We start from the raw sequence: 27,856 nt of genomic DNA on the forward strand, positions 1-27,856 counted from the left end.
TTAGCAGGGTTAAGGAGTGTTTTTAGGGATGACAAAAAGTGGAGGTGATAATATTTCAGAACACTGATAAGCAGGGTGTGAGAGCAAAACTAAATACTGAAACTGCCCATGGGAAGCAATTTGCCAAACTATTTCTTGTTAGTGTGAATTCAGCCCTTCTACAGTGTTATTTTTAGGCACTATATTTACGTGCTGACACAATGAAATTGTTTTAAATGCTGACAGGCAAGCCATGGCTGTTCTGACTATGAAGAACTAAAGAAGTCAGCTATAACTAATTGGAGGAAAAAAAAAAATAATTATTATGTTAATTATTAAAATTTTCAATAAAATAAACCATATAAAACAGCAATAAAATCATATTTTATTTATATAAATATAAAGCAACAAGCCCAAAGAAGCTGTGGTTTACAGTGATAAATAAATAACAGGTGTATGTTTGTAGAGTAATTCATAACAAATTTGAACGGGGCTCAACAAATCAGAATCAAGGACTGGAACTATCTTGTTTTATTAAAGGTGCCCTAGAATTAAAAATTGAATTTATCTTGGCATAGTTGAATATCAAGAGTTCATGGAAATGACATACAGTGAGTCTCAAAGTCCATTGTTTCCCAATATTTGCCTATGCCAGCCCATGATCGAGGCATTACACAAGGGCAGCCAGTATTAACGTCTGGATCTGTGCACAGCTGAATCATCAGACCAGGTAAGCAAGCAAGGACAACAGCAAAAAATGGCAGATGGAGCGATAATAACTGACATGATCCATGATTACATATTTTTAGTGATATTTGTAAATTGTCTTTCTAAATGTTTCGTTAGCATGTTGCTAATGTACTGTTAAAGGTGGTTAAAGTTACCATCGTTTATTACTGTATTCACGGAGACAAGAGAGCCGTCGTTATTTTCATTATTAAACACTTGCAGTCTGTATAATTCATAAACAACTTCATTCTTTATAAATCTCTCCAACAGTGTAGCATTAGCCGTTAGCCACGGAGCATAGCCTCAAATTCATTCCGGATCAAATGTAAACATCCAAATAAATACAATATTCACATAATCCGACGCATGCATGCCGCATGCATGACAAACACTTTGTAAAGATCCATTTTGAGGGTTATATTAGCTGTGTAAACTTTGTTTATGCACTGTTTAAGGCAAGCGGAGAACGCGCAATTTAAAGGGGCCGCAGCCTAAATCGGCGCATTTCTAATTATGCCCCAAAACAGGCAGTTAAATTTTTTTGCGCTGAAACACATTCAGGGGACACCTTAGACTTATACTACATCTTGTAAAAAAAACATTTGATGGCACCTTTAACATGATTTTTGCTTTTTAATTTTCAAATTAAATTTTTTTTTATACCAATTCAGTTATTGCAAAAACAAAACAAAATTATGGCTCCACGATTGGCTCTTTACTGAAACGTGGGACTTTCATTCCTACAGATGCCAGATACTGATTACAGTGATGTTTTTCCCATTCATTTTTCAACAAGTGGTCCATCTCCTTCCTCACGCTGCCTCATATGCACCAACTGCTACACTGTACACAGGGAAAAACTGGGTCACATTAAAATGTTCCTACTAAGAGAACAACGTGTTAAAAAAAAAAAAAACACCCCACCGAAAATCCGCCAGCCTTCAAAACCTGTCAGGAAGGCAGTTAACAACCTATATTTTCCAGCCATTTCATTATTTTTTCATCAGTGGATTTCCTCAGACACTGTTCTCTCCAGCATTGAGTTGGGCTGTAAGGTACCAGGGGTGGAATGCAGCCATGCAGCTCCCATACATCCTAGCAAATGAGATCTGGGGGAATTGGGAAGTGCCTTGTAAGTGTAATTTAACTCCTGGTAGTAGTTGCTGCTGAGACGATCTTTGCAAAAAACAAACTCAATTTCAAATCATTTCAAGCCACCATCAACCTCTGCCCTGAAGTAGAGATCAAACAGAGGAAGGGGGATGGAGGGAGGAGGAATGGTGGGGTTACTGACTCATCCATCAAACACACATAAAAAAGCTGTGAGCAATCATGACAGAAATGAAGAGTAAGAGGATGACAGTTCTTCTGAGGACTCTGCTAACTAGGGCTGGGAATCGGGAGCTTAGCGGGCTTGCAATCTGAGGAGAACATGATGAGAAAGTTATTGCTGCAAAATCAGAAACAAAAGTTTGTAGTAAGGCTGGGCGATATATTTTATATGATTTTTTCTGAATGATTGACCGATTCACGATTTCAATTTCGATTTTTATTTTTTTACCGTTTAACAAGTCAACTTAAAAACTGTTACTTAAATCATATTGTAGTTAAATATCTTTATTAACAATCTGGTTAAAAAAAAAAGTTCCATTCCAAGTGCACCATACATGAAGTGATCAACATGGTCTAAATGTAAAACAATGTTGAATATCTTCATAGAAAAAGGCCTGAAATATGAAGGCAAATGTTGTACAAACTTACCTTAAACATCCTATATACTCAGAAATAATATAAAATAAGAAAATGCTAAATATTTCTTAGCCAAAAAGTAATAGCAATAAATAACACTAGTAATAAGCTATTATTAACAGCACATGCTTTATAAAAACAAAACAACAGCAGCTTTCAGCCTGTCGCCATCATGCAAACATGAAATATCAAGGTTTACAGGTTTTTGCAGCATCTCACCCAAAAAAAGCTCACCTCGCGTTTAATAACTTTGCCTTTTTTCTCATTCCACTGCCTGTGTCTCATTTTTAAACGCAATAACGCACTTCTGAATGAACAGACACTTTAGAATAGTGATGTGTTCTACGTTCATAGAGCGTCACATGAGAGCATTTAATCAGGCGCGCCGGCGCAATCATGAGGTCAGACCACTTTCTTCTAATACGGTTACCATTGCAGTATTGTCAACATGTCTTATTGTAACGCTTGCTAACATTTTTGTTCAAAAAAAAATAATATATCGCGATTTTTCTATTTAAAAAAATAATAAAATCGAGGGGAAAAAAGGAAAATATAAAATATTATAGAATATTCGCCAAGCCCTAGTTTGGAGTTAAAAAGAAATTAAGAAATTAATATTTTTATTCAGAAAGGGTGCATTAAATTGGTGAAAAGTGATAGGAAAGACATTTAACGTCACAAAAGATTTATATTTTGAATAAATGCTGTTTTTTTTGTGTTTTTTTTTACTTTTTGTGGCCAACAAACATACAGCATTATTTTTGTTTTATTTTTGCGCACAAAAAGTATATTTGTCGCTTCATAACATTAAGGTTGAAATACTACAGTCACATTGACAATTTCAACCACGTCAAAGGATGAAATAACATTGCTGCCTATGTGTGGATCAGATACCCTCGGATTTCATCAAAAATATTTTAATTTGTGTTCCAAAGATGAACGAAGGTCTTACAGGTTTGGAACGACATGAGGGTGAGTATTTAATGACAGAAATTTCATTTTTGGGTGAACTAACCCTTTAAACTTTGTCGGCTGAAGACCCAAGTTTGGTTTGAAAACGAAAAATATTCCAAACACAATGTTCCCCACCATTACTGATTTTCGAGGTCTTACGGCTATCAGAACAGAAACGAAAGCTGCTGCTCTCTGTATGTTTTCTTTCGCCATCTCAGGTTGCATTTATATGTAAATTGCACAAGCTTATTTTGTCCATTAGACTGAAAGATCTGGTAAAAAAAAACAACAACATGCATTTACCAACCAATTTACCAATGGCTAATGAGAGGTGTTTAAGAAGAGGGTCTATGGGTGGATAGACCCTCCTCTTAAACACCTCATTGGCCATTGTGTTCACACGCTCAACCGATATGTCTGTGATTGGCTACAATGATCAATGCTTCAAAAACATGTTGTAGTAGACTTTGACGCTTTTCACAGAGCATTTACACGGATAACAAGGGAGCATTTGAAAGCAGGCATCTATGTTTTTGAAGTGTTGATCATTGTAGCCAACCACAGACATATCTGTTGAGCGTGTGAACACAATGGCCAATCAGAGGTGTTTAAGAATCCACTCAAAATGCTGGGGAAAATGCTGGTATCGTCATTTTTTTTTTTTAAATTTCAGTACCGACTTGGTACAGAAGTCAGTACTTTTGACAACCCTAGTTAAAAGTGGACAAAGGAGATGGATTAAAACACCAGGTGTAAATGGGAATGTGTCTCCCTCGTCTACTTTAACCAAAAGGCATCTTAATACCAGGAGTAAACAGGGCCTGAGTGTAATTGGATTCATGCATTAATGACTCCCATAAACAGATTCTTTTCAATAAATTTGTCATACGAGTTTCAGAGTCTCATATGATTTTACAATAATTTCTAAAAATAATTTTGTTTACTAATTATTTGACTAATTACTTTAACTGTCCTAGCTCTTCTTGGCATGAGAGTTTATGAAAGAAGCTGCAATGTTTATTCGTGAACAAAACATTAACACCAGTTTTAATGAATGAACTGATTCATTGAAAAGATTTAACTCGTTTGTGAATTAGAAATCATTACTTGTGTCATGAACGTGTCAGAGAACCATCTTGAGAGTAATGATTTAAATATTAGTTTGTTTCTCAACCAAATTTATTGTTTGGCTTCAAAAGACTGAATACAGCTTACAAATAATAAGAATTACTTTTATGGTGTTTTACATCATTTTTGAAACTTGAAAGCTCCAGTCCTTATTCATTTTATATTGAAAAGTGAGATAAAGTAATTTGTAACGATACACATGCGAGTAAATGACAATTTTCATTTTTGGGTGAACAATCACTTTAAGATTCCCATTCCTTCTGCTAAATGCAGTTTCCTTATCCATAAAAAAGCTTTTTTTGAATGATTGAGCCTGTATTCATGCTTTATGTATGAATATAATCCTGTCTTTGAAAAGTAAAGTTGCATAATAGTCTTTTCAGTTCAACAACATCATAAAACAAAACCTTCCACAGCCTCAGGTGAGCATGATAGTCAGCATCCACATGAAGGCAACTGTGATCAATTATTCATTACATTAATTCCTGAAAGCCAATCCACCGACCCACATAATTGGGGTGATGTCTACAGCAGCCTCTCTCAGTCACGACAGAGGCCAAAAGCCAAGAACATCCCAGTTTGTCTTGCATTACGCTGCGCTGGATTGTTTGTGAATAAAACAAACGATTTCTTCCATCATTTAGCAAAGAAACACCCTGTCATGTACCTACAGACAATAACGCATTATAGCCGCGTCGCTACCGCAGTTACACATATGTGCAAGAAAATACAGTAGTACAACTGTATCCCACGTTACAATGCTTTCGCAGCTCCTGAGACAAATAAAAACAGACATCAGTTACACACAGTGTGCACCCTACGACAACCGTCACTGCAAGCCAGAGGAGCGTGTGATGAAGTTTCCATAAGCTTCTGATTCTGTGGTGGGAGATGGAAGATGGACAGACACAGTGAGGCAGATTGTGCAAAGACACCGAGGAAAGAGCAGATGGCCTCACTGCCTCTAACAGAACAATGGCTCCCAGGGAATCCACTGTCGGCCAATCACTGAGCGGCAAAAAACGAGATGCTCGTTTCAGCCTAGCAGAAACAGCAGGACAGGCCAGAGAAAGGCAGTAAATCTTGCTGCAGCGTGTTGAATGTCTTTGATTCTTAAATTGGTCAGAACATGAAGAGCAAAGAAACATTTGAAAGGTCTTAATAGTGATGTCAAAATATGTTTTAAAAAGGCCACAAAGCATTGATCTATTTTTTTTTTCAGAAAATACAAACAGGAAATTTGACTTATTTTTAAATCCAATTAATCACAGAAATGATTGTTAAAATAATCATTAGTTACAGCTATATTGCAACTTTTTTATTCAATGCCCTTTTTTATTTTTATATATACACTATCCTTCAAAATGTTGGGGTAAGAATGTTTTTTCCCCAAAGAAAATTATGCTTTTATTTAGCAAGGATGCATTGAATTGATCAAACGTGACAGTAAAGATAAAGTTACAAAAAAATTATATTTCATATAAATGCATTTCTTTTAGACATTCTATTCAAAGACTCCTGAAATAATGTATCACTTTTTCCACAAATTTTAAGCAGCACAATGTTTTAACATTGATAATACACACTGCAATCATCATATTAGAATGATTTCTGAAGGATCATGTGACTCTGAAGATTGGAGTAATGATGCTGAAAATTCAGCTTTGCCATTAAAGGAATAAATTACATTTTACAATATATTCATATAGAAAATAGTTATTTTAAATTAATAATATTTCACAATATTAACTGATCAAATAAATGCAGCCTTTGTGTGCATAAGATACTTCCAAAAAAAAAAAAAAAAAACACTTCAATTTTGAACAGTAGTGTAATTTATTACAAAAAAATATATAAAAATAAAACTTGCTTTATTACAAAACTGAATGTAATGATAAAGTTCAGTTTCTGTATGTGAATTGATTCAGTGATTCAGAGAGTTCATTCAGAGAACAATTCATCTACCTTAAACCAGTGAATCATTAGTTTGTGTATCATATATTGACTGACTGGTTAAAAAGAATCAGCTCAAAATAGTCTTATTTTGCTGCAAACTTGCATTCAGAACTTGAGTAAAATATGATTTCTTTTGATCCATGTTCTGATATGACTTAATATGATCTGTTTTTAACCTTTTGATTCAAAAAAAAAAAAAAGTTGCTGGATATCATATTTAGGTTTTAAATTAGCTGTAGCTAAACAAATTACATGAACAGTAAATGTAATAGGATCCTTTAAAGAGTAGGTACTTCACAATGTATAGCATTCATTATAGACTTCAATTTTGAGGGAGCACATTTCCTAATTAACCAAAGAAATTACATTAAGATTAATCAACTAACAACAGTTTCTCATGATGAAAACTGCACTCTTAAGTTCATTAGGACCTCAAGTACCTCAGGGTAAGATACCTGCAGTTTCCGAAACTGCAAAATACACTTCTTTTTCTTCAATAATTCAACTACTCCATTTAGACACCAGTCTAAATAACAAGAAACCATAAATTGTTTTCTTTAGTCAATAAATCAACCCCACATTACAGGGGCTTTTTTGCAAAGCAAGCACTCTGTATACCAACCAAGACACTTCATTTACACCGGATACTAACGCACCCAGTATAGTATGCTAGTAAAGAAAAACAAAAGAGAGGTTTTTTTTTCCCCCTTTTCTTTTTCCCCCAGAGGCACTTAAATGCATGTGTATTATTCACAGATCTTTCATTCTATCTAATATGCAAGTCTTCCTCGATCATGACTCCTTGAGAAAGCAACGGAACATATATGACTTGCAGATATGCGCTTGTCCTCTGTTGTTATTTCACTGCATTGAAAACAAAAGGGTTGAATTATTGTGAAATGCACTGTGCTGACAGAAGCTTTCACCAGTGCTAGTTGAGGAAGTGCTCGTACAGCCTCTCTCAGAAGCCCAGCAATCACGCAATAACCACGTTTCAGCAATCCTAAAGATCAAACCTGCAGTCAAAGTGAAGATAATCAAGCTGAACTGCTAAAGGCCTGGCACTTGCATCTTAGCATTACGCTATGACTCATTGTGGCTAAGGCCCTGATCTTAAAATCTGCCTTGAACGCACACAAATCAAACAAACCACTTGTGTAGGATCAGAGAAACCATATCAAAGCCTAAACCGGTATCTTTAATCACTCTCGAGTGCCTCCACACAAGCACACCGTTCTCCTGGCCGTAGCATCAGATGTCCAGGTACATTTGTCACTGGTGCTTACTGCTAACTTGTGTCATTTAATGGTAGGGCAAGACCTCATCTCGCTGGTCGTGTCTTGCTGCATATAATTGCATTCCTTAAATGTTCAGGAAAAGTGCAAAGCCGTATAAAGACACTTAAGGGAGCCATTGTTCTACTCGGAGGATTCAGTTTTGCAGGCAAAAGCACCTTTAAATTCAAGCAAACTCTATCACTTGTCTCGCAATAAATTCAGGTGAAAAGATCAAAGAGAACTAAGTGTTTGGTTGGCTAAGAAAAGTGCAAGCCAAGACACCTGCCTGTACTTGTGATGACAGATAGCAAACAATGGCAACTTCTAATATAATATAGAACCATTTCATAAGTCTCTAAAGAAGAGTTCCCAACAATGCCATTACAGCTCTCTTTTAATTCAACAGGAAACAGCGCTTCACAGATGAAAATATGTATCTATTTAATGTATTATTTGCATAAATGACAACATATTACAGTCATTTATTCTCAAGTGAAAAAATGTAGCCTTTTTAGGTTAAAGGGGACCTATTATGCCCCTTTTCACAATACGTAATACAAGTCTCTGGTGTCCACAGAATGTGTCTGAAGTTTCAGCTCAAAATACCCCACAGATCATTTATTTTAGCTTGTCAAATTTGCCCTGAATAGGGTTGGAGCAAAAACACACCATTTTTGTGTGTTCCTTTAAATGCAAATGAGCTGCTGCTGCCGGCCCGCTTTCCAGAAGAGGCCGGAGCTTTAACAGCTCACACTTCGGTTTCTCAACAACAAAACAGGAGAATCACACGCAGCCAAAATGACGTTTGTCAGTAGGGCTGCAACTAACGATTATTTCAATAATCGATTAATCTGTCGATTATTTTTACGATTAATCGATGAATCGGGGGGTGGGGGGCATTAATTTCCAACCTTTTATTCAAAAACAGAAATGACAGTGCAAATTCACAGTGCAAAAAATCCTCAGAACGTGCAAAAACAGGTTGCTCTTTTAACATCCCTGAGCTGTTAAAGTAATAAAAAACAAGTGGACTAACAAAAAAAATACACATGTATGCTTTACATCTGCCAAAAATATAGGTTTTTTTTAAATAAAGTGCACAAAAAGATGTATATTTTTGTTTAGCTTAAGATGACCAAGTGCTATAAAAAAAAAAACTTTAAAATGAAATCTAAAAAGTAGGCTACAACAAACACAAATATATTTGTCAACAATAACCGATATAGGACAAATCACAGAATAAATACATGACAACAGATCAGTGTTAATTTTGGCAGCAAATTTTGATTTAGTTTTAGTCATGGTCTTTTGGATTTTCACTTCCACGATCAAAGTGATCGTGGAAGTGAAAGCATTGTAAATGTAGTATTACAGTATACACATACCAATTAAACACGCAGGTCTCCTCTCGTGCGTCCTCCTCACTGGACGAGGCAATATCACTTTCGTTTCGCTTTCAGATATCTATTTTATAGATGCCATCAATGCTTTTATCTTTCTAGATGTAATTACCAAAATCAAAACAGTCCATAAACCTTAAATCCTCACGAAAACTTCAGTCATGCCAGCTCGCGCGTCAACCTGAGAGATCAGCTTCATTACCTTCAAGTGTCAAATTCTTGGTTTCTGAATTGACGGTTTGGCTTGATTGACATTCGGGCATGATTTATATACCATCGACCTGTCCTAAAACGTTAGCACGCTTTAACCGATGGTTTGGAGATTGCGTGTTTCTCCCATAGACGGTTTCTCCGTTCGAGAGCGCATTTCCTGTTCTTCACATCCGCGACAATACAGTTGATTATTTATGAACGAAAGCTCACAGAAACGTGAAAATGGTCTAATTTGAAAGAAAATATCCAAAGCTAAAAGATGATATAGCGTGACTAATTGAAGCAGCCCGTATCAAAAGTGCGGGGGTCGATTTCTGTCTTTTCAAAACTGCGGGGGTCCTGTCCCTCGTGCCAACGGCGTGCCTGTTCAGAACAACGTTACGGGTCTCTCCGATGGTCTTTCCTCTACCTCCGCTCTGCTATTTATTTATTTATTTTTGCTCCGCTCTGCTTCGGGCTCAACCGCGCTTTTTTTTTTACTCAAACATCTCTGCGTCTTATTGAGAGGCATAATAGTCGCGCGACACAACAAATTGATAATGAAATTTTTAAAGAAACTCTTTTAATAATCGAATTTTATCGATTTTAATCGATTCGTTGTTGCAGCCCTATTTGTCAGTAAGCCTTACAGCCTTACATTTTGTGGTTTGTGATTTCACCAAGCTCATTGTAGTCCCTACCAGCCATTTGTGATTTCTGTAAAAGAAAATATCTCCCTTTGCATTGAACTTTGAGCACCGTAACTTTGATGTTGTTTATGCTCAAACAGCAACATTACACACTAACTAAAGTTAAACAAGTGAAATCATAATCAACCACCCCTTTAACAATTTGAGATAACTAAGAAGAATTGCAAAACAACTCTGAATGCATAACTGCATAATAATTTTAAATTATTAATTATTTTAAACATTATATTATAAATATTAATGCATTTATTATTTTACGCTTAGTTAACTCAAGACAAACCTTTTTGATCATAAAACAACTCTGCTTAAATATAATGGCATCATTATTATTATTATACTATTAATTAATATAACTGATATTAAAAACAGTCAATCTATAATCCTAAAAATATTTCATCATTATAAAAAGTAGTACACAAACAGCATACAGCTCATTAGTATGCATAGAAGTCATAGGAATATTTTTCATCTTCAATATATAGGCCGCAGCATTGGTGAGAAGCGCTTGGAACAAACTGGAGCAAGCGTTTAAACATTCTGTGCACTATAAATATGAATGACGCACAACCATGTTAAATGCTGAACGATGTCTCATTAAGGTGCGTGTTGTGCTTGTGGTCAAACATCTGTGCAGTAAGGGGTGACCTTTGAACAGTGGAACTACTCCTACTAGGGGGGAGTAGGAGTAGTCATCTGACGCGCTGCACAGATCCCGGCATTGTCATATGCGGGAAGCTATTTCCCCCTCTTCACTAATGGTTGATTCCTTTTGTGTAAGAAGTTATGAAACGGGCTGGCCGTGCCCCAGCCCTTCTATGCACAGCTGATGCGATTGGTGTACTTTCTTAAGGCCTTGCACTTGTTCTAAAAGGAGTTATGCAACCGCAGTTTCAACATACAAACTTATTCAGCATGAGTAATCGCTGCAAACCTGCAGGTCCTGCGCCGCCCAGATTTTGTGACGAGGAGATGGGGCGGCAATGATGTGCCCTCTGGGAAGCTTTCAGGATGTCCCAGCCACGTTAGCCTCGGTTTCATCACCAGGCCCATGACAAAACCCTGAATCCCGCTCCTCCATTTCCATCGGCCATGCTGCTGCCCAATTAGTCAGCCTACAGAACCACACAACCACCCTCCCCCATCCCTGTGACCGAAGGGCCAATACTTCCAGTCCAATAAATATACTCTTAAAACTTTACTCACCAGCTTTAACACAACTTTGAGTCACTTTCCGAATATTAACACAGAACAAAGCAAGACAGGAGAGAAAAAGCAAGAAACCTCAACAGTAAGGTTTTACAATTTTACAGCAAATCCAGAGACCATCAAGCAAAATACTCCAGCAAAGACCTGTTTGGTCATTTTAAAGGCACAGGTATACTTAATTTTTCGGTGTTTTGCTAAGTCTCACATACAGTTAAATGCACAAGCCTTTTAAAGTACACTTTTAGCTCTCAAGTCACTCGCACACGCGAGGTTGTACGCATACAGTTTGTGCGGGCAAAAAAAATTGTGCTGCACACGGACAGTGTGGTCAAACGCCCACGAACTGTCGCTTAACACGGACAGCCGAAGTATACTTTGGCCTTAAAGCGGAACTCCGTAAGATTTGCGAAGCTCCCCCTACAGGTTCCTTCAGTGAATCACACTGTAAATACTCCAAGCGCAGCTCTGGACTACAACGACTACAACGCTCACCAGCACAGTAGTTTTGCAAATACAGTACAAGAAATCTCGATGGAGGTGGGTATGTGTATATTGAATTACCGTAAAGCATTTTGTCACTCTCGCGTGAACATGAGGCGAGATCGTGTCGGGTCGGCGAAGCTCAACTTGCAAGCGCTGCTTTCTGGCGTAGATGTGCCAGAGGGGGTTAGTGCTCGCCTCAAACACACCACTACAGGTCAATTAACCATCGAAAGGACTTAGAAAACCATTTATGAAGGTAAAAAAGTTACTTAGTTCTGCTTTAAAGGGATAGTTCACAAAAATGAAAATTCTGTCACTAATCATGTTGTTCCTTTTGTTCATCCTCAGAACACAAATAAAAGATCTTTTTGATGAAATCTGAGAGCTTTCTTTCCCTCTATTGACAGCTATCAATTCATATGGATTCATTTTACGATCTCTTTATACATTTTTTGAAGCATCAAAGTTTCTATGGAGGGACAGAAAGCTCTCAGATTTCATCAAAAAGATCTTCAAGCGTGTTCCGGAGATGAACGAAAGTCTTACAGGTTTGAGTTATTAGTGACAGAATGTTTATTTTTGGGTGAACTATCCCTTTAAGGTTTTGTTGTTTAGCCAATATCAACCCAAGGAGAAAAAAAATTGTCTTAATATTAAAAGGAAGTGAAACCGAAGTATTAAATAGTATTAAATATAAATATTATGGATTGGCATTTGGCACATTTTATGAAGAAAACAGGAGTGCCTTTAAAAAAATTAAATTTAAATTTAATTTTTTTTAAAAATGGTGGGGGATATGCAGTTGTATTTTAATGATCAATCATTACTGTACTTGTGCACATCCCTAGTGACTACACCAACAAAAATTTCCCCCACAATGTTCACCAACAACTCATTTCACTTATATTGTGAAAACAGCAGCACCCTTCAAAATAGAAATCAAAAAAAAAAAAAAAAACATCTTTATCAGCACATTTCAAGGAACATTTAAGCAAGTAAACAAGCCCGGATGCAATTTATCAACTCTTTGGGGGAATGTTATCAATATATTTGAAACAACTCAGTGTAGCCTTTTCTTTAGATTTCAGCAAAGTATTCACTCCATTTTTAACACTTGAAACATCCTTATGATAGAAGTATTAATGATGCAGATATCATGAACTCAGCTCAAGACGGGGGTAGACTGAGGACATGAATAGAGCTGCAGCTTTCATAATCGTGACACACATAGCTCCTTTGTGTTCATTATTTATGTGCATCACACCATACAATAACTTACAGTATTTACTGCTGCTGACGCCCATTATTCAATCTTCCCTCTAGACTAACTGGAAATCAGTGCTGGTAGTTTCCACCTGACTAACGGTCTAAGATGTGCTGTACATCCAGTATTGTGCAACAGGAACAGACCAGACAATATGCCACTTCCACATAGGTTTGGGCGATATAACAAACATGAATATTATATTTGTGATGAATAAGCAATATCTTGAATATCACAGTGATTTAATGTGTTTTTTATTCAACTTCCCTAAAGACTAGTTTCACAATTTTTTTGTTTCTTGTCTAGCAACATGAGAGATTTAGAGCGGCTCTAATTTAAACTTCAGTCAAATTAAACACCCTATTGCATCAAATTTAGCATTAGATTTGGAAAGATTGATTTATTTCTATACTTTTTTTTTTTTTTTTTTTTTTTTACACAAATGTTCATTTCAATGAATCAGAACTTGACAAGAATTGTCATGGAAGTCTTTGCATGCATTAAATTATATTATATTATATTATATTATATTATAATATAATATAATATAATATAATATAATATAATATAATATAATATAATATAATATAATATAATATAATATAATATAATATAATATAATATAATATAATATATAATTTAATATAATATATTAGTTTTTTTATGCATTTAGATTTTATTAACATTTTCTGCTATATTGTAGCTACTTCATTCTACTTCTAGCTTTAAATGTTTAACATAATTCACAATAATTCCTCTGATTTAAAAACAAATAAAAAAAAACAAAGTGTATATATTATATTTTGTTAATATTTTGAACTAGAAACTTCATTTTATGCATTAAACATTTCAAATGTACTTATGTACAGTAGTTGTTTGATTGAATGATGATTCATCCGATTAAAATAAAAATTTTAAAAATAAATAAAAATACATTAATGAAAATTATCCCATGATTTACTTTCAGACTAACACAATCGTCTGGCGGAAGCTTGTTATTTTAGCTTATAAAGGTTTAAATATGGATATTTTTGTTACAAAAACCCTTTGTTTCTGTTCAGAAGGCCTTTATTAGCGCTCTGGAGCCATATGGAATATTTTTATGATGCATTTATTTTGGGCTTCAAAACACATCCTCCATTCACTACTATTATAAAGCTTGGAAGAGCCAGGATATTTTTAAAATATCAGAGGGATAATTCATGGGATAATTTAAATTTTTGGGTGAACTAACCCTTTAAGCACAAAAACATAAGTCTAAAAAATATATTGCCCAGCTCTATTTGCACATGGTATAAAAGTTTTCATTCCGGATCATTATATCAGCGGTTGGAATAATCAAAAAACACCTCCTGTGTCACCTCCTGCATATTTAGCTAGTAGCCCAATGGACAAATTAAAAGAAATTGACTCGAGATGATATTCAATTTGACACGTCTGGCGCAAAAAAGTGCCACAGAGAAGAACAAATACACAGCTAAGCCTAACCTTCAACTCTGAACTTAACATCAAATGAGACACCCAATACTCAATGGCACATTTTGTGTGCCCTGTGGCTAAACTCGTCTGTCCAACCAATACAGATCGCAGCACAGGAATCTCTCCACGTCACAGCAAACGATCTGGTCGAAAACGTATTAACTGATGCACTGCTCATGTAGACAATGGCATGACCCTAAAACAAGCTGTTAACAAGGATGCAGTGATACCATGTGTCAGATTACACACTTCTTTAACAGACAGGGTGGCCGACAGGCCAAACATAAGCAGCACCTCGGTGTGTTTGAGTGGCGAGCAGATTGTCAGAGAACGTTTGTGTATAAATAATACTAGCGTCATGCACCAAATTCAAATATCAATGCTCTCAAACTTCATTTCCACATAATATGCTCATAATGCCTTTCCACATCTGATTAGCGCAGCCAAGTCATTATTAGGAGACAAATATGAGCTTTGAATCTCCAGGGCATGTATGACTAAGGAGATGTAAGCAGTCTGAGATTGGCTGTCTCTAAGTGAATCATGCACTTATGCTCCGCAGAGGACAACAGCCCATCATCAGGTTATCTCACGGGCTACTCTGAGGTTGGATGGTTAAGCTGCTTTGATGGCTGCTCATCCCCCACAATATTAAAAGTATTTGACACGCTGGGCATTAATAACTTCAGCAGGACGTCAGGATAATAGAGCTGCTTTGACATACAGTACTAACAAATATCAGTTTTCAAAAGAAGGAAACGTAAATTTCTGAAATCTACAATTAATCATTACTGATAGATGTGAGATATTTGAGCACGACTGCCGTCTCTTAATTGAAAGAAATGACAAAAACAGGAAAAAAACACAACAACAGCACACTCTTGTTAAGAAGAAGCAATTGCATAAAACAGGCAAACACAGTAAAACAGTAAAAATTGTGAGGTTAATTACCAAGTAAACAAATGACCCACTCAGATATCATAACCTGTGGTCACATCCAAATTGAAATGCACTTGAAATTACTTGAAAGACAAAAAGATCTGTGTGTGAGCTACATCTCATATGATAAAGCTGCACTTGCTGTCACCATCAATATGGTGTTTACCGAGAATTTGATGACTAATGGTCTGAAAAAGTGACGATTAATAATAACAGCCAAACAACATTATGTGGTAACATACACTAAATATGTGTGCTACTTTCTTATAGTAGTTATTTAAGAAAAATTAAATCAACTTGATGGGACTTTTTAAGTGGATGTAACAGTAAATAAATAAGAATATCTAAAAATAGTTGTTGAAATATACTATAGGCTAATGTTTATTGCTTAAAGTAATAATATATATTTTTACAGAGCACTTTGCAGGGTAAATATGGCTACTGGACTAATTATATATATATATTATATATTATATATATTATATATCACCATATGCCTTCACTAAACGGCACCGAGGACCTTTGACGTTTTGGTAACTCATTTTGTCTTTCACGGGGTAAAAAAAAAAGTCAAACAATACATAATGGCTAGATGATGACAGAATTATCAGTGTATTGCAAATTATCTGCAGAAGGAGCGACTAAATTGAACTGGACAAATTTAGACATGTGAATGGCTGATTTCTGTCACGGCGCTTCACACGAACACATTTTTCGACAGAAATATTATTTGGAAGTTGCATTGTAAATGCACTTGACTAATAACATCGCGTCGGACTCGTGTTTTTATCCAAAACAAGCCATCTTATTACCACAAGCGCGTTATTTTCTATCCATCCATCTATCCACCGCGCGCGTTTTCATTGTGGACTGTGGAACTGCATTATGACAGGCTCGCGTGCTCCGCTTCCGACCAGAGCTGCAGCGATGCATCGCGTTCATTATTACAGTTTCACACTACACGCGCGTTCCCGTTCAGCACCAAACACCATAATACGCACCTTCCAGCAGCGGGGGCGGGTTAACATCTACTATAAGGCAGTTCTGCGTCTTCTTACCCTCTCAAATAACCAAAGAAACAACTTGCGTCAGGATCTGAGGAGCTTTCGGTTTTAAAAAAATAGCCGTTTGCGTTACATAAACACAGCGGGAACACGCGCAAAATATCCCGCGTCTAAAAATAACACAAGAGTGGAGAAACGTCAATACTCACGAGTGTGAATGCGGCGATCGGCACCTCAATACAGATTCAAAGGACCCCCGTCCGCCATTGGAATAAAGTTGAGAGCCCACCTCTAATCTCGATGATGTTCCCGGGAACGATGTAGATCTGTTTGATCACACGAGCGGCCTAGAATACTCTCACGGGGTCGCCCGTCGGTAGCGCGCAACGTGGTTAAAGAAACACACTGTGATTGGCTGGAGGAATACAGAGACCGCCCATAATGTGTCAGTCAGGGCGGGAGGCTGAACCCAAGCGATGAATCTGATTGGCGGATGACACTAAAGCGAAACAGATTGGCTGTAAACACAACGGATGATTACATTTGTAAGATAAAAATGCAAATTTGTTGTGTTTAATTAATTATATCTGTAAACGACAGAGTGATGATGATCAGTTGGCTTGGCTGCAGCTATTACAGGGTTGCAGTCTACTAAAGTATTTATGTTTTATACCGAGTTCTCACACTTTGTGACCACTGATTCTTTCTTGAGACAAGGACAAAATATGTCCCATAATACTTGACTTTTTTTTTTTTTTAAAGCATTTCCAGCTTGATAATAATCAGATATGATCGCAATAATGTTCTTAACATACATTTAGTCTTATTTAGTCTTCATTTTATGAAAATTATGACATTAAAGGGTTAGTTCACCTAAAAATGAAAATAATATAATTTATTACTCACCCTCATGCCGTTCCACACCCGTAAGACTTTCGTTAATCTTCGGAACCCAAATTAAGATATTTTTGTTGAAATCCGATAGCTCAGTGAGGCCTGCATAGGGAGCAATGACATTTCCTCTCTCAAGATCCATCAATGTACTAAAAACATATTTAAATCAGTTCATGTTAGTACAGTGGTTCAATATTAATATTATAAAGTGACGATAATACATAAAACAAAAAACAAAATAACGACTTATTTAGTGATGGCCGATTTCAAAACACTGCTTCAGGAAGCTTTGGAGCATAATGAATCAGTGCGTCGAATCAGCGGTTCGGAGCCAAAGTCACGTGATTTCAGCCGTTGGCGGTTTGACAAATGATCCAAATCATGATTCGACACGCTGATTAATTATGCTCTGAAGCTTCCTGAAGCAGTGTTTTGAAATCGGCCATCACTAAATAAGTCATTATTTTGTTTTTTTGGCTCACCAAAAATATTCCCGTCACTTTATAATATTAATATTGAACCACTGTACTCACATGAACCGATTTAAATATGTTTTTAGTACATTAATGGATCTTGAGAGAGGAAATGTCATTGCCCATTTGCAGGCCTCACTGAGCCATCAGATTTCAACAAAAATATCTTAATTTGTGTTCTGAAGATGAATGAAGGTCTTATGGGTGTTGAACGGCATTAGGGTGAGTAATAAATGACATTATTTTCATTTTTGGGTGAAATAACCCTTTAATTTGACCAATTTCATAACACTGCTTCTTGAAGCTTCGGAGTTTACGAATCAAATCAGTGGATCGGAGTGCCAAAGTCACGTGATTTCAGCAATTTGGCGGTTTGGTACATGACCCAAATCACTGATTCGATTCAAAAGATTCATAACGCTCTGAAGCAGTGTTTTGAAATCAGCCATCACTAGATAATGTTAAAAAGTCGTTTTGGGTTTTTTTTGGCACACAAAAAATATTCTTGTCGCTTTAGAATATTAATATTGAGCCACTGTACTCACATGAACTGATTTAAATATATTTTTAGTACCTTTATGGATCTTGACAGAGGAAATGTCATTGCTGGCTATGCAGGCCTCACTGAGCCATCGGATTTCAACTAAAATGTCTTAATTTGTGTTCCGAAGATTAATGAAGGTCCACACACATTAGCATGAAGAAACTTACTTATTTACTTATGCGTATTTACTAGTTGCCATATCAACAATACATAGAGACAAAATTGCGCCAAAATTCAAAAATTTTTGGAAGATATCACTGAACATTTATTTAACAATAGCAAAAGTAAATTTCTTACTTAAGCTAATTTTTCATCTTTATTTTTTGTTTTTATTTAAAATTAGACAAAACTGATATTATTTTAATCTTAATCTTAATCTGTCATGATCATGTTGCTATGGGGCATGTTGTCACATTTCACTTCCCTTCTTTCAGGGTAAATAAAGAAAAAAGTATATACTGTATTAATGAAACAAAGCCACATATTTGTACCAGACATGTGTGAAATTAATGTGGAACAAAAGAAATTCCCTGAACCCTAAGTACATTTACACAAACTGAGAAAGTCAAAAAGCGTTAGGTTGTGCCCCGCTCTCCTCTATTACCCCAAATAGCTAACTTATAAAAGTATATTACACTTTAAACAGAAAAATACATAAGTTGTATATTTTTCAAAGAAATTCACCTTTTTCTCCTGGCAAAAGGCAAAGGTAAGTTTTAAAAATGCCTCATTTTTTGATATCTTTTGTTTCACTTTTTGTCAATGCTGTCAAACATTTATAAAAATGGGCAAAATCTTAATCCTTAAGCCTACTTATTTTGAATAAGTACTTACTTTGTGAGTGCTGAAAAAGTATGTTCTGAATGTATTTAGTATGAATGTAATCCGGACGTACTTTCCCCATGTTGCCATTATCATGTGACGAACAAGCGTCAGTTGCTTCGCTTCACTGTCATTCACAAATCCTCTCCCGTGGCCTCATGGGATAGTAAAGTGTCCATGCACACTTCAGAATCTCACTAAAAGTAGTAGGTCATTCAGGTACTACTATTTTATGAGTATTGTGAATTCAGACACACTTCTTTTGACACATACTGTTTTTCCGCTACTAGGGAAATACAAGACTTTGGACGCAGCCAAGCACTCACAAAGAGTGATATCTAGCCAAATAAATATTCAATTTGTGTCTTTTCCACAAATTTTAAGATTTTGTAACCTTTCAAATCCCATTTTCATAAATACTGATATTTCAAGGTTTTCTGTGAGTATGGGAACACTGTTTGATTTGATTTGATTTGATTTGATTTGTACAGTAGAGCTCAGAGCAACTGCACAAACCTTATTTACATCATCCCAAAGGAAAAAAGTCAAATGAAAATGTTGCCTTTAATTAACACAGATTGCACTTTACACCTGTATTTGTTTATCCTTCTTTTTTTTGCTAATTTGCTAACTTAAGTAGGTCACAAAAACATCTGATCTGCAACTATAGGTAGTCCATTTAGATCTGTGTCCAGACCAAATTTAAAGGGCAAATGGGGAGAAATCAATAGAGCAAATGTTTTTTACAAGTTCACTGTTTATTGATTTTACCATCATTATTGAGGGCAAGAATTAGTGGTTTGAAGTATGTCAGTTCTTTATTGGTCTCCTCATGCGCATCAACATGTTTTGGTTTTAGACTCTTTAATATTTGAATAATATTATTGTAATATTAATATTTAATCTTGTTTATTGTTAAAAGTAGTAATAATAATAATCATAATATATTTTGTGCTATTCTAAGTCTTCTGCTGAATCATATGATAGCATCATGTGATGAACAGACAATAATGGTGCCATTAAATGTGCAGTTAAAACTTGAAGGCACAGGATGTAAAATGTTGGTAATTTTGTAAATGTATTTTATTTTCCCTATCAGTGAATAAAAGACAACCTTGTCCACCCCTCGACTTACTTTATCAAAATATGTGAATAGAGGTGAATATGTTAAAAATTTCCATACTCTGTCCTCTTTGTCCGGCAAAAACAGAAAGACATCGGAAGGAATTTAAAATATTGCACAAGATTGCATCAGTGGGAGTTCTGACAGGAAGATTTTAAGGTCACTGATTTTGTGAAAAGCACAATTGGACCACCAATACAGTTTCTTAAATGATAAAGACCTGTGCCCAAAATCCCATGTCATTCATACACAGTGAAAGTCCAAATTCATTAACCCTGATACAACTCACATCTCAACAGTCAATTAACTATAGATTATGGCTGATATCCAAGCACATATACAGTATAAACATCATATACTTTTTTTAATCATTTACTTTAACACTTTAAAACTTATTTTTCAGCTGTAAAAATGTATTTAGAATTTAGTTGTATTTAGAATTTAGAATTAAGCAGGCTAAACTAAAAAAAAAATAAAAAAATAAAGGTGTAATAGGTGACATAACTACCGCAATTAAGAGAGCTGTTCACGCTGTTCACATCCTTAGACTCAGAATTATGCGTTTCCATGTCAACAGTATCAACACCGAAATTAATCTGCAGCAGTCAGGTACAAGCTCTCGAAGTTGTTTACATTCATTATTTTTGTGTTGTTAGGTGCTTTGAAACATGAGGTAATTTAACGCCATCTCTTGTGACGCTTTGCAAAGAGGCGTGGCTTTGGACGGTGATTTGCAGGGAGGGTGGGATCATATGCTTTCAATGATAGCAGGCTAACGTTAGCATTTCCCAGATCACCTACTGCACCTTTAAGGTTCTTTAATGGAATCTATATATGGTTCCATGAAGAACTTTTACCAACCATACCTTTCCATTCCACAAAAGGTTCTTTATAGTGGAAATAATCAATATAGTTTTAAAATGTTCTGCAAAGTAAGGGGAAAAGAAGTTCTTTGAGAAACCAAAACGGGTTCAGTGGCATTGCATAAAAAAATTAAAAAAAGATTTTGGAAACTTTATTTTTGAAGGGGTCATATAATGCTACTTTTAAAATATGTAAAATAAGTCTCTGATGTCCCCAGAGTGTGTATGTTAAGTTTTAGCTCAAAATACAGATAATTTTTTATAGCATGTTAAATTTGTCACTTTTTGAGAGTGAGCAAAAACGCTCCATTTTTGTGTGTGTCCCTTTAAATGCAAATGAGCTGCTGCTCCCAAGAAGAGGGCGGAGTTTCAAGAGCTTGCGTTAGCAGTGCTGATTACCTCACTTAGACTCACTGAAAATGTCAGAGACTGTTCAGCCTCTTATGTTCAAACTGGAGTCAGACAGTATCCTAGATTAGCATATTCTGTCATGAAAATCTATAAATCACTCATGTGGGAACTGTTGTAAGATCCTACAGAGCCAGAGAATATATGCTGCATGAAGATAGAATAGATATAGTTTAATTACGGTTATAACTTATGTTGTCATCTTGCTTTTATGACATGCTATTGAATTTGTGTTATGTACTGTATTGCAATAACATGGCCTCATTCCCTTTGTTGTCACTAAAAAAGTAATCATAAAAAAAGTGAAATCATAATCCACCACTTTAAGAGTATACTAAGGCATTTTTCAATTGTAACAAATCACCTAACCAGTCAGACCATGCGAGTGATGAGTAATGGATCATTTTCTGGGTATCATAAACCTAATTAATCTAATTTTATATGAATTGTATATTAAACATGAAGTCTTTTCTGATTTGCTGTGACTGTTTCACGTCACACGGGACCTTTGCATTCAGTGTAGACAGATAATAGAACAGACTTCTAGCCTGGGGCGCCCATCAATCCCTGTTGTTATTCCTCCTATGGAGGCTCTTTATCCCCGTCTGTTCCAGGGGACGTCTAGAGCTGCCCCTGCGATCTGACCCCTCTTTCTCTCTCTCTGCGTCAGAGTCTGTAGAGAGCAGGCATCCTAAACACTCATGAAAAGCAGGTACAACTATAAAGGTCAGAGATCCGAGGTCTGAGATGTTAAAATGCTTGAGTGCACTAAGTGCAATACGCTTATGTTTTACGTAATGCTCTTCATTCAACTTGCAAGTGTGCTTTGAGTCATCCAATAGGAAAGCTGGCCAATGTATGGCTATAGCCTACTGGATATATATTATATAAAATACATACACAAGGTATAACACCATTTAGCACATTAATAAAATGTACTAGATATAAAATTGCATATAAAAATTCACCTTTTCTGAAAGGAAGACTAATTTACAAATCATTTCTAAAATTGACAATTTTTCATTGACTTTTTTCATTGACTCACAACACTAAAACTAACCTAAAAACAGAAAACTTTTTATGAGTTTTGGCCATTCATTTACACAACATCAGCGTTTTGTTTGTTTGATTGTTTTTCCTCATTTTTGCAGATTTGTATGAACAGGGATTGTATTGACAATGTTGTCATCTGTACGCAAAACTTTTCAAAAACGCAAAAGAAAAACTTTCCTTTTTAGTACATCACTGTTGTGTAAACGTACTCTCAATTGAGTCTCTTTTAATAAAAATTATAATAATAGTCAATTTTATTTGTATAGAACCTTTCATACATTAAATGCAGCTCAAAGTGCCTCACAGATCCTAATGTATAAAATAAAACAAAATAAATAAAAAAGATTACATGATACATAGATAGATAGATAGATAGACAGACAGACGATAGACAGACGACAGACAGACAATAGATAGACAGACAGACAGATAGACAGACAAAAGATACACACTAAAAACTCCTGGGTCAAAAATAACCCATAATGGGTTATTTTTGACCCAAATCCTGGGTTAAAAAGGGACCAACTAATTTCTGGGTTATTTCAACCCAGAAAAATGGGTTATTCTTTTTGACCCAACTTCTGGGTTAAATACCTGACCCAAATTTTGGGTTAAAATAACCCAAAATTGTAGTTAATATAACCCAACTTTTGGGTCAAAAGAACAACCCCAATATCTGGGTTGAAATATCCCAGAAATTAGTAGGTCCCTTTTTAACCAAAGGTCAAAGGTCAAAAATAACCTAACTTGGGTTACTATGCCAGTATGCCTTATTTCAGAAAATAAAACTTCAGAAACTTACACACTTCAAGCACTTTTACATTTTTATTGCATTAAATTAAATTAAACTCTACACACTTGGACCTATTTATCTTAGGTCACACTGTAATAACATTAGACATTAGAAAAAATAGAAAAATAAACAACTCATTTTCTCTCAAACATTTGACAACATTCAATAACTGGATTGAACTTGAGGGACAAGATTTTTGATAGTGTCCTCATCTAAGAGAAGAAATGCCTCCTCATCTATGTCTTCACCTGAAAGACAGAAAACAAGACAACATGAGTATTGTTAATAAGTCGAGACAATTGTGAACCACTCACCAGACACTCTTTGATTATCAAGCTAATAAATAATCACTCTTAAGGGAATGCTGTTGGTTTTTTTTTTTTTGTTTTGTTTAAAAAAAAAAAAAAAAAACGTGGCCCAATTTGCTAGTTAACTAATGTGGTTCTTTTGCAGCATTACCCATTTTGTGTGAATGACAGTCTATACTGTCCATCTTTTCTTTCATTAACAAGTGTAATAATGACATTAATGCAAAGGTGAATATCTGGCCCATTATTATGCATAACAGCTTAAAGGCAAGGCACAAGTATCTTTTAACTATAAGGGTTATTATAGAGATGCATTCCCCACTGTCAAAGAAGTTGTGACTGTCACAAAATCTTACACTGACACATTTAAGCCATATTCAAGAAAAATATTTAGGTATAGAGAGATGATATGAGGGCAGTTAAAGGGATAGTTCACCCAAAAATGAAAATTTGATGTTTATCTGCTTACCCCCAGGGCATCCAAGATGTAGGTGACTTTGTTTCTTCAGTAGAACACAAATGATGATTTTTAACTCCAACCGTTGCAGTCTGTCAGTCTTATAATGCGAATGAATGGTAACACAATTTATAAGAGTCAAAAAATATGCTTAGACAAATCCAAATTAAACCCTGCGGCTTGTGACGACACATTGATGTCCTATGACACGAAACGATCGGTTTGTGCGAGAAACCGAACAGTATTTATATAATTTTTTACCTCTAAAACACCACTATGTCCAACTGCGTTCAGCAATCGCTTAGGTTTCTCACACAAACCGATCGTTTCTTGTCTTAGGACATCAATGTGTCGTCACGCGCCGCAGGGTTCAGTTTGAATTTGTCTAAGCATATTTTTTGACTCTTATAAATTGTGTTACCATTCACTCGCATTATAAGACTGACAGACTGCAACGGTTGGAGTTGAAAATCATCATTTGTGTTCGACTGAAGAAACAAAGTCACCTACATCTTGGATGCCCTGGGGGTAAGCAGATAAACATCATATTTTCATTTTTGGGTGAATTATCCCTTAAAAGAGTAAAACGCTCACCTCTAAAATTCTCTATCAGCCCAGACATCCGCCACTCAGTTAGCTTATCAGCGACAAAGCTGTCCATTTATAATGACCTGAAGAAAACATAGCAATAGAGGTTAGCAACAATTTGAAGACTTGAAACGCTTCTTTAACTCTCACTACTTAAGACAGTAGGGCACTGTATAATATGATAAGCACAGCGCAGCTGGTTAACATAACTATTGTGTAGCCTCGTCGCTCTAGCCGCGGCTAAAGGGGGTCGCACACCGGAAGAGAAGCGTATTTAAAATTCAAACACATTATTCTCTATGAGTGTACACACACCGGCGGCGCCATTCGGCGTCTGTCCGCGGCGCCCAGCAACGGTTCGGGACCTTGTTCAAAATCCTGCAGCGCCACAGAGCGCCATGTACATCGATTTATATTAAATTTACACTTATTTGTCTCAAATCGTCGTTAATGTATATACTGACTTCACCATGTGCTGCAATATAAATTTAGTTTTACATTAATTTACAGAAATCAGCTGCTTGAATGAAAATTGCTGATGTTATTGGATTTTCAGGTGATATTCTCAATTCATTCAGTTAACGGACGCTCTGAGGTAAAGTGTTCAGACTGCAGACTCAGCAACGGTTGTATTTAATTATACAGTACAATCATAACATACTACTGACATTATCTTAATTTCATAATGTCCTAAAACATAACAATATTGCTGGCCATAAACTGAGAAAGTACGCGATACCTTGAGTTGTCCTAGACGCGGCGCAGCGCGGCGCTTCTCGTCCGGTGTTCGACCCCCTTAACGCGGCATGAAGTCGCCACTAGCTGCACTGTGCTTATCGTATTATTACCAGTATTATAACAATGAGATAAGTACAGCACAGTTTATGAAAAATAGAATTTAAAGACCGTGTAAAGTGAATTCAGTCATTTTCTTCTAAACACATTAAATAGATCATACGTTTCTCGATGTGTAAAAAGCACAACCATTTTGACACCTAATTTCATGAACTTATCGTTATTTTTAATCATTCAAATTTGGCTGGGTGGTTAATAACACTTTCTTATTTAGTCTGACAAACTCAAAACACATATTTATTTTGACTTTACACGGACTTTAAACTAGTTAGATGTTGTCGCGATATCCGTGGGCGGCTACGTGCTAACCACAGAATTACCACGGTAAGCCATGGTCATTTTTTCAACAGATGGTGCTAAACTAGCAACGGGGACATGGACACAGAAAAGTTTACGTTACATTGACACTGAAAATACTTGCTTACCTTGAACACGCGATGAAGTTGCACCGAAGAAGCCCAGGCCAAAACGGATCGAGTGCGTTCAAGTTCAAGTGACGGTTGTTTCAAACGACTGTTGTGAGAAAATTCCAGAACAACAGCGAGGGCGGGGGGAAGGGGCGTTAACCCAGAACATGGGTTACTCTTTGAAAAATAACCCAGAAACCTAAACAACCCAGGAATTGGGTCAAAATATTAGCCCTATAACCCAGAAAATGGTTACTCTCTGAAAAAATAACCCATAATTTTAACCCAACACAAATAACCCAGAAAATGGGTTAAAGAAATAACCCAGGAGTTTTTAGAGTGTAGGCAGACAGACAGACAATAGACAGACAGACGATAGATAGACAGACAGACAGATAGATAGATAGACAGACGACAGACAGACAATAGATAGACAGACAGACAGATAGACAGACAAAAGATAGGCAGACAGACAGACAATAGACAGACAGACGATAGATAGACAGACGACAGACAGACAATAGATAGATAGACAGACGACAGACAGACAATAGATAGACAGACAGACAGACAGACAGATAGACAGACAGACGATAGATAGACAGAAAATAGATAGACAGACAGAAAATAGATAGACAGACAGACAGACAATAGACAGACAGACAGATAGACAGACAAAAGATAGGCAGACAAACAGACAATAGACAGACAGACGATAGATAGATAGACAGACAGAAAATAGATAGACAGACAGAAAATGGATAGACAGACAGACAGACAATAGATAGACAGACAGACAGATAGATAGATAGACAGACGACAGACAGACAATAGGTAGACAGACAGACAGATAGACAGACAAAAGATAGGCAGACAGACAGACAATAGACAGACAGACGATAGATAGACAGACGACAGACAGACAATAGATAGATAGACAGACGACAGACAGACAATAGATAGACAGACAGACAGACAGATAGACAGACAGACGATAGATAGACAGAAAATAGATAGACAGACAGAAAATAGATAGACAGACAGACAGACAATAGATAGACAGACAAAAGATAGGCAGACAGACAGACAATAGACAGACAGACGATAGATAGATAGACAGACAGAAAATAGATAGACAGACAGAAAATAGATAGATAGACAGACAGACAGACAATAGATAGACAGACAGACAGATAGACAGACAAAAGACAGGCAGACAGACAGACAATAGACAGACAGACGATAGATAGACAGGCAGAAAATAGATAGATAGATAGATAGATAGATAGATAGATAGATAGATAGATAGATAGATAGATAGATAGATAGATAGATAGATAGATAGATAGATAGATAGATAGATAGATAGATAGATAGATAGATAGATAGATAGATAGATAGATAGATAGACAGACAATAGACAGACGACAGACAGACAATACATAGACAGACAGACAAAAGATAGGCAGACAGACAGACAATACATAGACAGACAGACAAAAGATAGGCAGACAGACAGACAATAGATAGACAGACAAACAAAAGATAGACAGACGACAGACAGACAATAGGTAGACAGACAGACAATAGATAGATAGACAGACAGATAGACAGACAAAAGATAGGCAGACAGACAGACAATAGACAGACAGACGATAGATAGACAGACGACAGACAGACAATAGATAGATAGACAGACGACAGACAGACAATAGATAGACAGACAGACAGACAGACAGACAGATAGACAGACAGACGATAGATAGACAGAAAATAGATAGACAGACAGAAAATAGATAGACAGACAGACAGACAATAG

At 36.1% G+C, this 27,856-nt stretch overlaps 1 protein-coding gene and 1 long non-coding RNA gene across 7 annotated transcripts in view; both read right to left on the minus strand.

The window, feature by feature from the left end:
• The window catches only part of adarb1b (adenosine deaminase RNA specific B1b), a 177,668-nt gene extending 160,863 nt beyond the window's left edge, over nucleotides 1-16,805 (minus strand). For all 6 annotated transcript variants that reach the window (XM_067408640.1, XM_067408634.1, XM_067408638.1 and 3 more), the window contains exon 1: nucleotides 16,659-16,805. The gene's annotated coding sequence lies outside the window, so the exon portion shown is untranslated. The remainder of the gene's footprint in view (nucleotides 1-16,658) is intronic.
• A 6,531-nt stretch (nucleotides 16,806-23,336) lies between these two features.
• Nucleotides 23,337-26,337, minus strand: LOC137036275 (uncharacterized). The gene is made up of 3 exons (XR_010897146.1): nucleotides 26,056-26,337; nucleotides 24,782-24,858; nucleotides 23,337-23,670 (listed from the first exon to the last, which is right to left on the minus strand). It is a non-coding gene; the product is annotated as an uncharacterized lncRNA (long non-coding RNA).
• Nucleotides 26,338-27,856: the final 1,519 nt, after the last annotated feature.

The sequence above is a fragment of the Chanodichthys erythropterus genome, chromosome 14 (assembly GCF_024489055.1).
Source record: "Chanodichthys erythropterus isolate Z2021 chromosome 14, ASM2448905v1, whole genome shotgun sequence".
Classification (NCBI taxonomy): domain Eukaryota; kingdom Metazoa; phylum Chordata; class Actinopteri; order Cypriniformes; family Xenocyprididae; genus Chanodichthys; species Chanodichthys erythropterus.